Here is an 11,454-nt window from a genome sequence, read left to right on the forward strand (position 1 = left end):
AGTTCTCTCCAGTCTGTTCTAATGGTCAGAGTTCTCTCCAGTCTGTTCTAATGGTCAGAGTTCTCTCCAGTCTGTTCTAATGGTCAGAGTTCTCTCCAGTCTGTTCTAATGGTCAGAGTTCTCTCCAGTCTGTTCTAATGGTCAGAGTTCTCTCCAGTCTGTTCTAATGGTCAGAGTTCTCTCCAGTCTGTTCTAATGGTCAGAGTTCTCTCCAGTCTGTTCTAATGGTCAGAGTTCTCTCCAGTCTGTTCTAATGGTCAGAGTTCTCTCCAGTCTGTTCTAATGGTCAGAGTTCTCTCCAGTCTGTTGTAATGGTCAGAGTTCTCTCCAGTCTGTTCTAATGGTCAGAGTTCTCTCCAGTCTGTTCTAATGGTCAGAGTTCTCTCCAGTCTGTTCTAATGGTCAGAGTTCTCTCCAGTCTGTTCTAATGGTCAGAGTTCTCTCCAGTCTGTTCTAATGGTCAGAGTTCTCTCCAGTCTGTTCTAATGGTCAGAGTTCTCTCCAGTCTGTTGTAATGGTCAGAGTTCTCTCCAGTCTGTTCTAATGGTCAGAGTTCTCTCCAGTCTGTTCTAATGGTCAGAGTTCTCTCCAGTCTGTTGTAATGGTCAGAGTTCTCTCCAGTCTGTTCTAATGGTCAGAGTTCTCTCCAGTCTGTTCTAATGGTCAGAGTTCTCTCCAGTCTGTTCTAATGGTCAGAGTTCTCTCCAGTCTGTTGTAATGGTCAGAGTTCTCTCCAGTCTGTTCTAATGGTCAGAGTTCTCTCCAGTCTGTTCTAATGGTCAGAGTTCTCTCCAGTCTGTTCTAATGGTCAGAGTTCTCTCCAGTCTGTTCTAATGGTCAGAGTTCTCTCCAGTCTGTTCTAATGGTCAGAGTTCTCTCCAGTCTGTTCTAATGGTCAGAGTTCTCTCCAGTCTGTTCTAATGGTCAGAGTTCTCTCCAGTCTGTTCTAATGGTCAGAGTTCTCTCCAGTCTGTTGTAATGGTCAGAGTTCTCTCCAGTCTGTTCTAATGGTCAGAGTTCTCTCCAGTCTGTTCTAATGGTCAGAGTTCTCTCCAGTCTGTTCTAATGGTCAGAGTTCTCTCCAGTCTGTTCTAATGGTCAGAGTTCTCTCCAGTCTGTTCTAATGGTCAGAGTTCTCTCCAGTCTGTTCTAATGGTCAGAGTTCTCTCCAGTCTGTTGTAATGGTCAGAGTTCTCTCCAGTCTGTTCTAATGGTCAGAGTTCTCTCCAGTCTGTTCTAATGGTCAGAGTTCTCTCCAGTCTGTTCTAATGGTCAGAGTTCTCTCCAGTCTGTTCTAATGGTCAGAGTTCTCTCCAGTCTGTTCTAATGGTCAGAGTTCTCTCCAGTCTGTTCTAATGGTCAGAGTTCTCTCCAGTCTGTTCTAATGGTCAGAGTTCTCTCCAGTCTGTTCTAATGGTCAGAGTTCTCTCCAGTCTGTTCTAATGGTCAGAGTTCTCTCCAGTCTGTTCTAATGGTCAGAGTTCTCTCCAGTCTGTTCTAATGGTCAGAGTTCTCTCCAGTCTGTTCTAATGGTCAGAGTTCTCTCCAGTCTGTTCTAATGGTCAGAGTTCTCTCCAGTCTGTTCTAATGGTCAGAGTTCTCTCCAGTCTGTTCTAATGGTCAGAGTTCTCTCCACGTCTGTTCTAATGGTCAGAGTTCTCTCCAGTCTGTTCTAATGGTCAGAGTTCTCTCCAGTCTGTTCTAATGGTCAGAGTTCTCTCCAGTCTGTTCTAATGGTCAGAGTTCTCTCCAGTCTGTTCTAATGGTCAGAGTTCTCTCCAGTCTGTTCTAATGGTCAGAGTTCTCTCCAGTCTGTTCTAATGGTCAGAGTTCTCTCCAGTCTGTTCTAATGGTCAGAGTTCTCTCCAGTCTGTTCTAATGGTCAGAGTTCTCTCCAGTCTGTTCTAATGGTCAGAGTTCTCTCCAGTCTGTTCTAATGGTCAGAGTTCTCTCCAGTCTGTTCTAATGGTCAGAGTTCTCTCCAGTCTGTTCTAATGGTCAGAGTTCTCTCCAGCCTGTTCTAATGGTCAGAGTTCTCTCCAGTCTGTTCTAATGGTCAGAGTTCTCTCCAGTCTGTTGTAATGGTCAGAGTTCTCTCCAGTCTGTTGTAATGGTCAGAGTTCTCTCCAGTCTGTTCTAATGGTCAGAGTTCTCTCCAGTCTGTTCTAATGGTCAGAGTTCTCTCCAGTCTGTTCTAATGGTCAGAGTTCTCTCCAGTCTGTTCTAATGGTCAGAGTTCTCTCCAGTCTGTTCTAATGGTCAGAGTTCTCTCCAGTCTGTTCTAATGGTCAGAGTTCTCTCCAGTCTGTTCTAATGGTCAGAGTTCTCTCCAGTCTGTTGTAATGGTCAGAGTTCTCTCCAGTCTGTCCAGTCTGTTCTAATGGTCAGAGTTCTCTCCAGTCTGTTCTAATGGTCAGAGTTCTCTCCAGTCTGTTCTAATGGTCAGAGTTCTCTCCAGTCTGTTCTAATGGTCAGAGTTCTCTCCAGTCTGTTCTAATGGTCAGAGTTCTCTCCAGTCTGTTCTAATGGTCAGAGTTCTCTCCAGTCTGTTCTAATGGTCAGAGTTCTCTCCAGTCTGTTCTAATGGTCAGAGTTCTCTCCAGTCTGTTCTAATGGTCAGAGTTCTCTCCAGTCTGTTCTAATGGTCAGAGTTCTCTCCAGTCTGTTCTAATGGTCAGAGTTCTCTCCAGTCTGTTCTAATGGTCAGAGTTCTCTCCAGTCTGTTCTAATGGTCAGAGTTCTCTCCAGTCTGTTCTAATGGTCAGAGTTCTCTCCAGTCTGTTCTAATGGTCAGAGTTCTCTCCAGTCTGTTCTAATGGTCAGAGTTCTCTCCAGTCTGTTCTAATGGTCAGAGTTCTCTCCAGTCTGTTCTAATGGTCAGAGTTCTCTCCAGTCTGTTCTAATGGTCAGAGTTCTCTCCAGTCTGTTCTAATGGTCAGAGTTCTCTCCAGTCTGTTCTAATGGTCAGAGTTCTCTCCAGTCTGTTCTAATGGTCAGAGTTCTCTCCAGTCTGTTCTAATGGTCAGAGTTCTCTCCAGTCTGTTCTAATGGTCAGAGTTCTCTCCAGTCTGTTCTAATGGTCAGAGTTCTCTCCAGTCTGTTCTAATGGTCAGAGTTCTCTCCAGTCTGTTCTAATGGTCAGAGTTCTCTCCAGTCTGTTCTAATGGTCAGAGTTCTCTCCAGTCTGTTCTAATGGTCAGAGTTCTCTCCAGTCTGTTCTAATGGTCAGAGTTCTCTCCAGTCTGTTCTAATGGTCAGAGTTCTCTCCAGTCTGTTCTAATGGTCAGAGTTCTCTCCAGTCTGTTCTAATGGTCAGAGTTCTCTCCAGTCTGTTCTAATGGTCAGAGTTCTCTCCAGTCTGTTCTAATGGTCAGAGTTCTCTCCAGTCTGTTCTAATGGTCAGAGTTCTCTCCAGTCTGTTCTAATGGTCAGAGTTCTCTCCAGTCTGTTCTAATGGTCAGAGTTCTCTCCAGTCTGTTCTAATGGTCAGAGTTCTCTCCAGTCTGTTCTAATGGTCAGAGTTCTCTCCAGTCTGTTCTAATGGTCAGAGTTCTCTCCAGTCTGTTCTAATGGTCAGAGTTCTCTCCAGTCTGTTCTAATGGTCAGAGTTCTCTCCAGTCTGTTCTAATGGTCAGAGTTCTCTCCAGTCTGTTCTAATGGTCAGAGTTCTCTCCAGTCTGTTCTAATGGTCAGAGTTCTCTCCAGTCTGTTCTAATGGTCAGAGTTCTCTCCAGTCTGTTCTAATGGTCAGAGTTCTCTCCAGTCTGTTCTAATGGTCAGAGTTCTCTCCAGTCTGTTCTAATGGTCAGAGTTCTCTCCAGTCTGTTCTAATGGTCAGAGTTCTCTCCAGTCTGTTCTAATGGTCAGAGTTCTCTCCAGTCTGTTCTAATGGTCAGAGTTCTCTCCAGTCTGTTCTAATGGTCAGAGTTCTCTCCAGTCTGTTCTAATGGTCAGAGTTCTCTCCAGTCTGTTCTAATGGTCAGAGTTCTCTCCAGTCTGTTCTAATGGTCAGAGTTCTCTCCAGTCTGTTGTAATGGTCAGAGTTCTCTCCAGTCTGTTCTAATGGTCAGAGTTCTCTCCAGTCTGTTGTAATGGTCAGAGTTCTCTCCAGTCTGTTCTAATGGTCAGAGTTCTCTCCAGTCTGTTCTAATGGTCAGAGTTCTCTCCAGTCTGTTCTAATGGTCAGAGTTCTCTCCAGTCTGTTCTAATGGTCAGAGTTCTCTCCAGTCTGTTCTAATGGTCAGAGTTCTCTCCAGTCTGTTCTAATGGTCAGAGTTCTCTCCAGTCTGTTGTAATGGTCAGAGTTCTCTCCAGTCTGTTCTAATGGTCAGAGTTCTCTCCAGTCTGTTCTAATGGTCAGAGTTCTCTCCAGTCTGTTCTAATGGTCAGAGTTCTCTCCAGTCTGTTCTAATGGTCAGAGTTCTCTCCAGTCTGTTGTAATGGTCAGAGTTCTCTCCAGTCTGTTCTAATGGTCAGAGTTCTCTCCAGTCTGTTCTAATGGTCAGAGTTCTCTCCAGTCTGTTCTAATGGTCAGAGTTCTCTCCAGTCTGTTCTAATGGTCAGAGTTCTCTCCAGTCTGTTCTAATGGTCAGAGTTCTCTCCAGTCTGTTCTAATGGTCAGAGTTCTCTCCAGTCTGTTCTAATGGTCAGAGTTCTCTCCAGTCTGTTCTAATGGTCAGAGTTCTCTCCAGTCTGTTCTAATGGTCAGAGTTCTCTCCAGTCTGTTCTAATGGTCAGAGTTCTCTCCAGTCTGTTCTAATGGTCAGAGTTCTCTCCAGTCTGTTCTAATGGTCAGAGTTCTCTCCAGTCTGTTCTAATGGTCAGAGTTCTCTCCAGTCTGTTCTAATGGTCAGAGTTCTCTCCAGTCTGTTCTAATGGTCAGAGTTCTCTCCAGTCTGTTCTAATGGTCAGAGTTCTCTCCAGTCTGTTCTAATGGTCAGAGTTCTCTCCAGTCTGTTCTAATGGTCAGAGTTCTCTCCAGTCTGTTCTAATGGTCAGAGTTCTCTCCAGTCTGTTGTAATGGTCAGAGTTCTCTCCAGTCTGTTCTAATGGTCAGAGTTCTCTCCAGTCTGTTCTAATGGTCAGAGTTCTCTCCAGTCTGTTCTAATGGTCAGAGTTCTCTCCAGTCTGTTCTAATGGTCAGAGTTCTCTCCAGTCTGTTCTAATGGTCAGAGTTCTCTCCAGTCTGTTCTAATGGTCAGAGTTCTCTCCAGTCTGTTCTAATGGTCAGAGTTCTCTCCAGTCTGTTCTAATGGTCAGAGTTCTCTCCAGTCTGTTCTAATGGTCAGAGTTCTCTCCAGTCTGTTCTAATGGTCAGAGTTCTCTCCAGTCTGTTCTAATGGTCAGAGTTCTCTCCAGTCTGTTCTAATGGTCAGAGTTCTCTCCAGTCTGTTCTAATGGTCAGAGTTCTCTCCAGTCTGTTCTAATGGTCAGAGTTCTCTCCAGTCTGTTCTAATGGTCAGAGTTCTCTCCAGTCTGTTGTAATGGTCAGAGTTCTCTCCAGTCTGTTCTAATGGTCAGAGTTCTCTCCAGTCTGTTCTAATGGTCAGAGTTCTCTCCAGTCTGTTCTAATGGTCAGAGTTCTCTCCAGTCTGTTCTAATGGTCAGAGTTCTCTCCAGTCTGTTGTAATGGTCAGAGTTCTCTCCAGTCTGTTCTAATGGTCAGAGTTCTCTCCAGTCTGTTCTAATGGTCAGAGTTCTCTCCAGTCTGTTCTAATGGTCAGAGTTCTCTCCAGTCTGTTCTAATGGTCAGAGTTCTCTCCAGTCTGTTCTAATGGTCAGAGTTCTCTCCAGTCTGTTGTAATGGTCAGAGTTCTCTCCAGTCTGTTGTAATGGTCAGAGTTCTCTCCAGTCTGTTCTAATGGTCAGAGTTCTCTCCAGTCTGTTCTAATGGTCAGAGTTCTCTCCAGTCTGTTGTAATGGTCAGAGTTCTCTCCAGTCTGTTGTAATGGTCAGAGTTCTCTCCAGTCTGTTCTAATGGTCAGAGTTCTCTCCAGTCTGTTCTAATGGTCAGAGTTCTCTCCAGTCTGTTCTAATGGTCAGAGTTCTCTCCAGTCTGTTCTAATGGTCAGAGTTCTCTCCAGTCTGTTCTAATGGTCAGAGTTCTCTCCAGCCTGTTCTAATGGTCAGAGTTCTCTCCAGTCTGTTGTAATGGTCAGAGTTCTCTCCAGTCTGTTCTAATGGTCAAAGTTCTCTCCAGTCTGTTCTAATGGTCAGAGTTCTCTCCAGTCTGTTGTAATGGTCAGAGTTCTCTCCAGTCTGTTCTAATGGTCAGAGTTCTCTCCAGTCTGTTCTAATGGTCAGAGTTCTCTCCAGTCTGTTCTAATGGTCAGAGTTCTCTCCAGTCTGTTGTAATGGTCAGAGTTCTCTCCAGTCTGTTGTAATGGTCAGAGTTCTCTCCAGTCTGTTCTAATGGTCAGAGTTCTCTCCAGTCTGTTCTAATGGTCAGAGTTCTCTCCAGTCTGTTGTAATGGTCAGAGTTCTCTCCAGTCTGTTGTAATGGTCAGAGTTCTCTCCAGTCTGTTCTAATGGTCAGAGTTCTCTCCAGTCTGTTCTAATGGTCAGAGTTCTCTCCAGTCTGTTCTAATGGTCAGAGTTCTCTCCAGTCTGTTCTAATGGTCAGAGTTCTCTCCAGTCTGTTCTAATGGTCAGAGTTCTCTCCAGTCTGTTCTAATGGTCAGAGTTCTCTCCAGTCTGTTCTAATGGTCAGAGTTCTCTCCAGTCTGTTCTAATGGTCAGAGTTCTCTCCAGTCTGTTGTAATGGTCAGAGTTCTCTCCAGTCTGTTCTAATGGTCAGAGTTCTCTCCAGTCTGTTCTAATGGTCAGAGTTCTCTCCAGTCTGTTGTAATGGTCAGAGTTCTCTCCAGTCTGTTCTAATGGTCAAAGTTCTCTCCAGTCTGTTGTAATGGTCAGAGTTCTCTCCAGTCTGTTCTAATGGTCAGAGTTCTCTCCAGTCTGTTCTAATGGTCAGAGTTCTCTCCAGTCTGTTGTAATGGTCAGAGTTCTCTCCAGTCTGTTGTAATGGTCAGAGTTCTCTCCAGTCTGTTCTAATGGTCAGAGTTCTCTCCAGTCTGTTGTAATGGTCAGAGTTCTCTCCAGTCTGTTGTAATGGTCAGAGTTCTCTCCAGCCTGTTCTAATGGTCAGAGTTCTCTCCAGTCTGTTGTAATGGTCAGAGTTCTCTCCAGTCTCTTGTAATGGTCAGAGTTCTCTCCAGTCTGTTCTAATGGTCAGAGTTCTCTCCAGTCTGTTCTAATGGTCAGAGTTCTCTCCAGTCTGTTGTAATGGTCAGAGTTCTCTCCAGTCTGTTCTAATGGTCAGAGTTCTCTCCAGTCTGTTCTAATGGTCAGAGTTCTCTCCAGTCTGTTCTAATGGTGAGAGTTCTCTCCAGTCTGTTCTAATGGTCAGAGTTCTCTCCAGCCTGTTCTAATGGTCAGAGTTCTCTCCAGTCTGTTCTAATGGTCAGAGTTCTCTCCAGTCTGTTGTAATGGTCAGAGTTCTCTCCAGTCTGTTGTAATGGTCAGAGTTCTCTCCAGTCTGTTCTAATGGTCAGAGTTCTCTCCAGTCTGTTGTAATGGTCAGAGTTCTCTCCAGTCTGTTGTAATGGTCAGAGTTCTCTCCAGTCTGTTCTAATGGTCAGAGTTCTCTCCAGTCTGTTGTAATGGTCAGAGTTCTCTCCAGTCTGTTCTAATGGTCAGAGTTCTCTCCAGTCTGTTCTAATGGTCAGAGTTCTCTCCAGTCTGTTCTAATGGTCAGAGTTCTCTCCAGTCTGTTGTAATGGTCAGAGTTCTCTCCAGTCTGTTCTAATGGTCAGAGTTCTCTCCAGTCTGTTCTAATGGTCAGAGTTCTCTCCAGTCTGTTGTAATGGTCAGAGTTCTCTCCAGTCTGTTGTAATGGTCAGAGTTCTCTCCAGTCTGTTCTAATGGTCAGAGTTCTCTCCAGTCTGTTGTAATGGTCAGAGTTCTCTCCAGTCTGTTCTAATGGTCAGAGTTCTCTCCAGTCTGATCTAATGGTCAGAGTTCTCTCCAGTCTGTTCTAATGGTCAGAGTTCTCTCCAGTCTGTTCTAATGGTCAGAGTTCTCTCCAGTCTGTTGTAATGGTCAGAGTTCTCTCCAGTCTGTTCTAATGGTCAGAGTTCTCTCCAGTCTGTTCTAATGGTCAGAGTTCTCTCCAGTCTGTTGTAATGGTCAGAGTTCTCTCCAGTCTGTTGTAATGGTCAGAGTTCTCTCCAGTCTGTTCTAATGGTCAGAGTTCTCTCCAGTCTGTTGTAATGGTCAGAGTTCTCTCCAGTCTGTTCTAATGGTCAGAGTTCTCTCCAGTCTGTTCTAATGGTCAGAGTTCTCTCCAGTCTGTTCTAATGGTCAGAGTTCTCTCCAGTCTGTTCTAATGGTCAGAGTTCTCTCCAGTCTGTTGTAATGGTCAGAGTTCTCTCCAGTCTGTTGTAATGGTCAGAGTTCTCTCCAGTCTGTTGTAATGGTCAGAGTTCTCTCCAGTCTGTTCTAATGGTCAGAGTTCTCTCCAGTCTGTTCTAATGGTCAGAGTTCTCTCCAGTCTGTTCTAATGGTCAGAGTTCTCTCCAGTCTGTTGTAATGGTCAGAGTTCTCTCCAGTCTGTTCTAATGGTCAGAGTTCTCTCCAGTCTGTTCTAATGGTCAGAGTTCTCTCCAGTCTGTTGTAATGGTCAGAGTTCTCTCCAGTCTGTTCTAATGGTCAGAGTTCTCTCCAGTCTGTTGTAATGGTCAGAGTTCTCTCCAGTCTGTTGTAATGGTCAGAGTTCTCTCCAGTCTGTTGTAATGGTCAGAGTTCTCTCCAGTCTGTTCTAATGGTCAGAGTTCTCTCCAGTCTGTTCTAATGGTCAGAGTTCTCTCCAGTCTGTTCTAATGGTCAGAGTTCTCTCCAGTCTGTTGTAATGGTCAGAGTTCTCTCCAGTCTGTTGTAATGGTCAGAGTTCTCTCCAGTCTGTTCTAATGGTCAGAGTTCTCTCCAGTCTGTTGTAATGGTCAGAGTTCTCTCCAGTCTGTTCTAATGGTCAGAGTTCTCTCCAGTCTGTTCTAATGGTCAGAGTTCTCTCCAGTCTGTTCTAATGGTCAGAGTTCTCTCCAGTCTGTTCTAATGGTCAGAGTTCTCTCCAGTCTGTTCTAATGGTCAGAGTTCTCTCCAGTCTGTTGTAATGGTCAGAGTTCTCTCCAGTCTGTTGTAATGGTCAGAGTTCTCTCCAGTCTGATCTAATGGTCAGAGTTCTCTCCAGTCTGTTGTAATGGTCAGAGTTCTCTCCAGTAAGTTGTAATGGTCAGAGTTCTCTCCAGTCTGTTCTAATGGTCAGAGTTCTCTCCAGTCTGTTGTAATGGTCAGAGTTCTCTCCAGTCTGTTCTAATGGTCAGAGTTCTCTCCAGTCTGTTCTAATGGTCAGAGTTCTCTCCAGTCTGTTCTAATGGTCAGAGTTCTCTCCAGTCTGTTGTAATGGTCAGAGTTCTCTCCAGTCTGTTGTAATGGTCAGAGTTCTCTCCAGTCTGTTCTAATGGTCAGAGTTCTCTCCAGTCTGTTGTAATGGTCAGAGTTCTCTCCAGTCTGTTCTAATGGTCAGAGTTCTCTCCAGTCTGTTGTAATGGTCAGAGTTCTCTCCAGTCTGTTGTAATGGTCAGAGTTCTCTCCAGTCTGTTGTAATGGTCAGAGTTCTCTCCAGTCTGTTGTAATGGTCAGAGTTCTCTCCAGTCTGTTCTAATGGTCAGAGTTCTCTCCAGTCTGTTGTAATGGTCAGAGTTCTCTCCAGTCTGTTCTAATGGTCAGAGTTCTCTCCAGTCTGTTCTAATGGTCAGAGTTCTCTCCAGTCTGTTCTAATGGTCAGAGTTCTCTCCAGTCTGTTCTAATGGTCAGAGTTCTCTCCAGTCTGTTCTAATGGTCAGAGTTCTCTCCAGTCTGTTGTAATGGTCAGAGTTCTCTCCAGTCTGTTGTAATGGTCAGAGTTCTCTCCAGTCTGATCTAATGGTCAGAGTTCTCTCCAGTCTGTTGTAATGGTCAGAGTTCTCTCCAGTAAGTTGTAATGGTCAGAGTTCTCTCCAGTCTGTTCTAATGGTCAGAGTTCTCTCCAGTCTGTTGTAATGGTCAGAGTTCTCTCCAGTCTGTTCTAATGGTCAGAGTTCTCTCCAGTCTGTTCTAATGGTCAGAGTTCTCTCCAGTCTGTTCTAATGGTCAGAGTTCTCTCCAGTCTGTTGTAATGGTCAGAGTTCTCTCCAGTCTGTTGTAATGGTCAGAGTTCTCTCCAGTCTGTTCTAATGGTCAGAGTTCTCTCCAGTCTGTTGTAATGGTCAGAGTTCTCTCCAGTCTGTTCTAATGGTCAGAGTTCTCTCCAGTCTGTTGTAATGGTCAGAGTTCTCTCCAGTCTGTTGTAATGGTCAGAGTTCTCTCCAGTCTGTTCTAATGGTCAGAGTTCTCTCCAGTCTGTTCTAATGGTCAGAGTTCTCTCCAGTCTGTTGTAATGGTCAGAGTTCTCTCCAGTCTGTTGTAATGGTCAGAGTTCTCTCCAGTCTGTTCTAATGGTCAGAGTTCTCTCCAGTCTGTTCTAATGGTCAGAGTTCTCTCCAGTCTGTTGTAATGGTCAGAGTTCTCTCCAGTCTGTTCTAATGGTCAGAGTTCTCTCCAGTCTGTTCTAATGGTCAGAGTTCTCTCCAGTCTGTTCTAATGGTCAGAGTTCTCTCCAGTCTGTTCTAATGGTCAGAGTTCTCTCCAGACTGTTCTAATGGTCAGAGTTCTCTCCAGTCTGTTGTAATGGTCAGAGTTCTCTCCAGTCTGTTGTAATGGTCAGAGTTCTCTCCAGTCTGATCTAATGGTCAGAGTTCTCTCCAGTCTGTTGTAATGGTCAGAGTTCTCTCCAGTCTGTTCTAATGGTCAGAGTTCTCTCCAGTCTGTTGTAATGGTCAGAGTTCTCTCCAGTCTGTTCTAATGGTCAGAGTTCTCTCCAGTCTGTTCTAATGGTCAGAGTTCTCTCCAGTCTGTTCTAATGGTCAGAGTTCTCTCCAGTCTGTTCTAATGGTCAGAGTTCTCTCCAGTCTGTTCTAATGGTCAGAGTTCTCTCCAGTCTGTTCTAATGGTCAGAGTTCTCTCCAGTCTGTTCTAATGGTCAGAGTTCTCTCCAGTCTGTTCTAATGGTCAGAGTTCTCTCCAGTCTGATCTAATGGTCAGAGTTCTCTCCAGTCTGTTCTAATGGTCAGAGTTCTCTCCAGTCTGTTCTAATTGTCAGAGTTCTCTCCAGTCTGTTCTAATGGTCAGAGTTCTCTCCAGCCTGTTCTAATGGTCACAGTTCTCTCCAGTCTGTTCTAATGGTCAGAGTTCTCTCCAGTCTGTTGTAATGGTCAGAGTTCTCTCCAGTCTGTTGTAATGGTCAGAGTTCTCTCCAGTCTGTTCTAATGGTCAGAGTTCTCTCCAGTCTGTTGTAATGGTCAGAGTTCTCTCCAGTCTGTT

Source organism: Salmo salar, chromosome 17 (assembly GCF_965601325.2).
Source record: "Salmo salar chromosome 17, fSalSal1, whole genome shotgun sequence".
Classification (NCBI taxonomy): domain Eukaryota; kingdom Metazoa; phylum Chordata; class Actinopteri; order Salmoniformes; family Salmonidae; genus Salmo; species Salmo salar.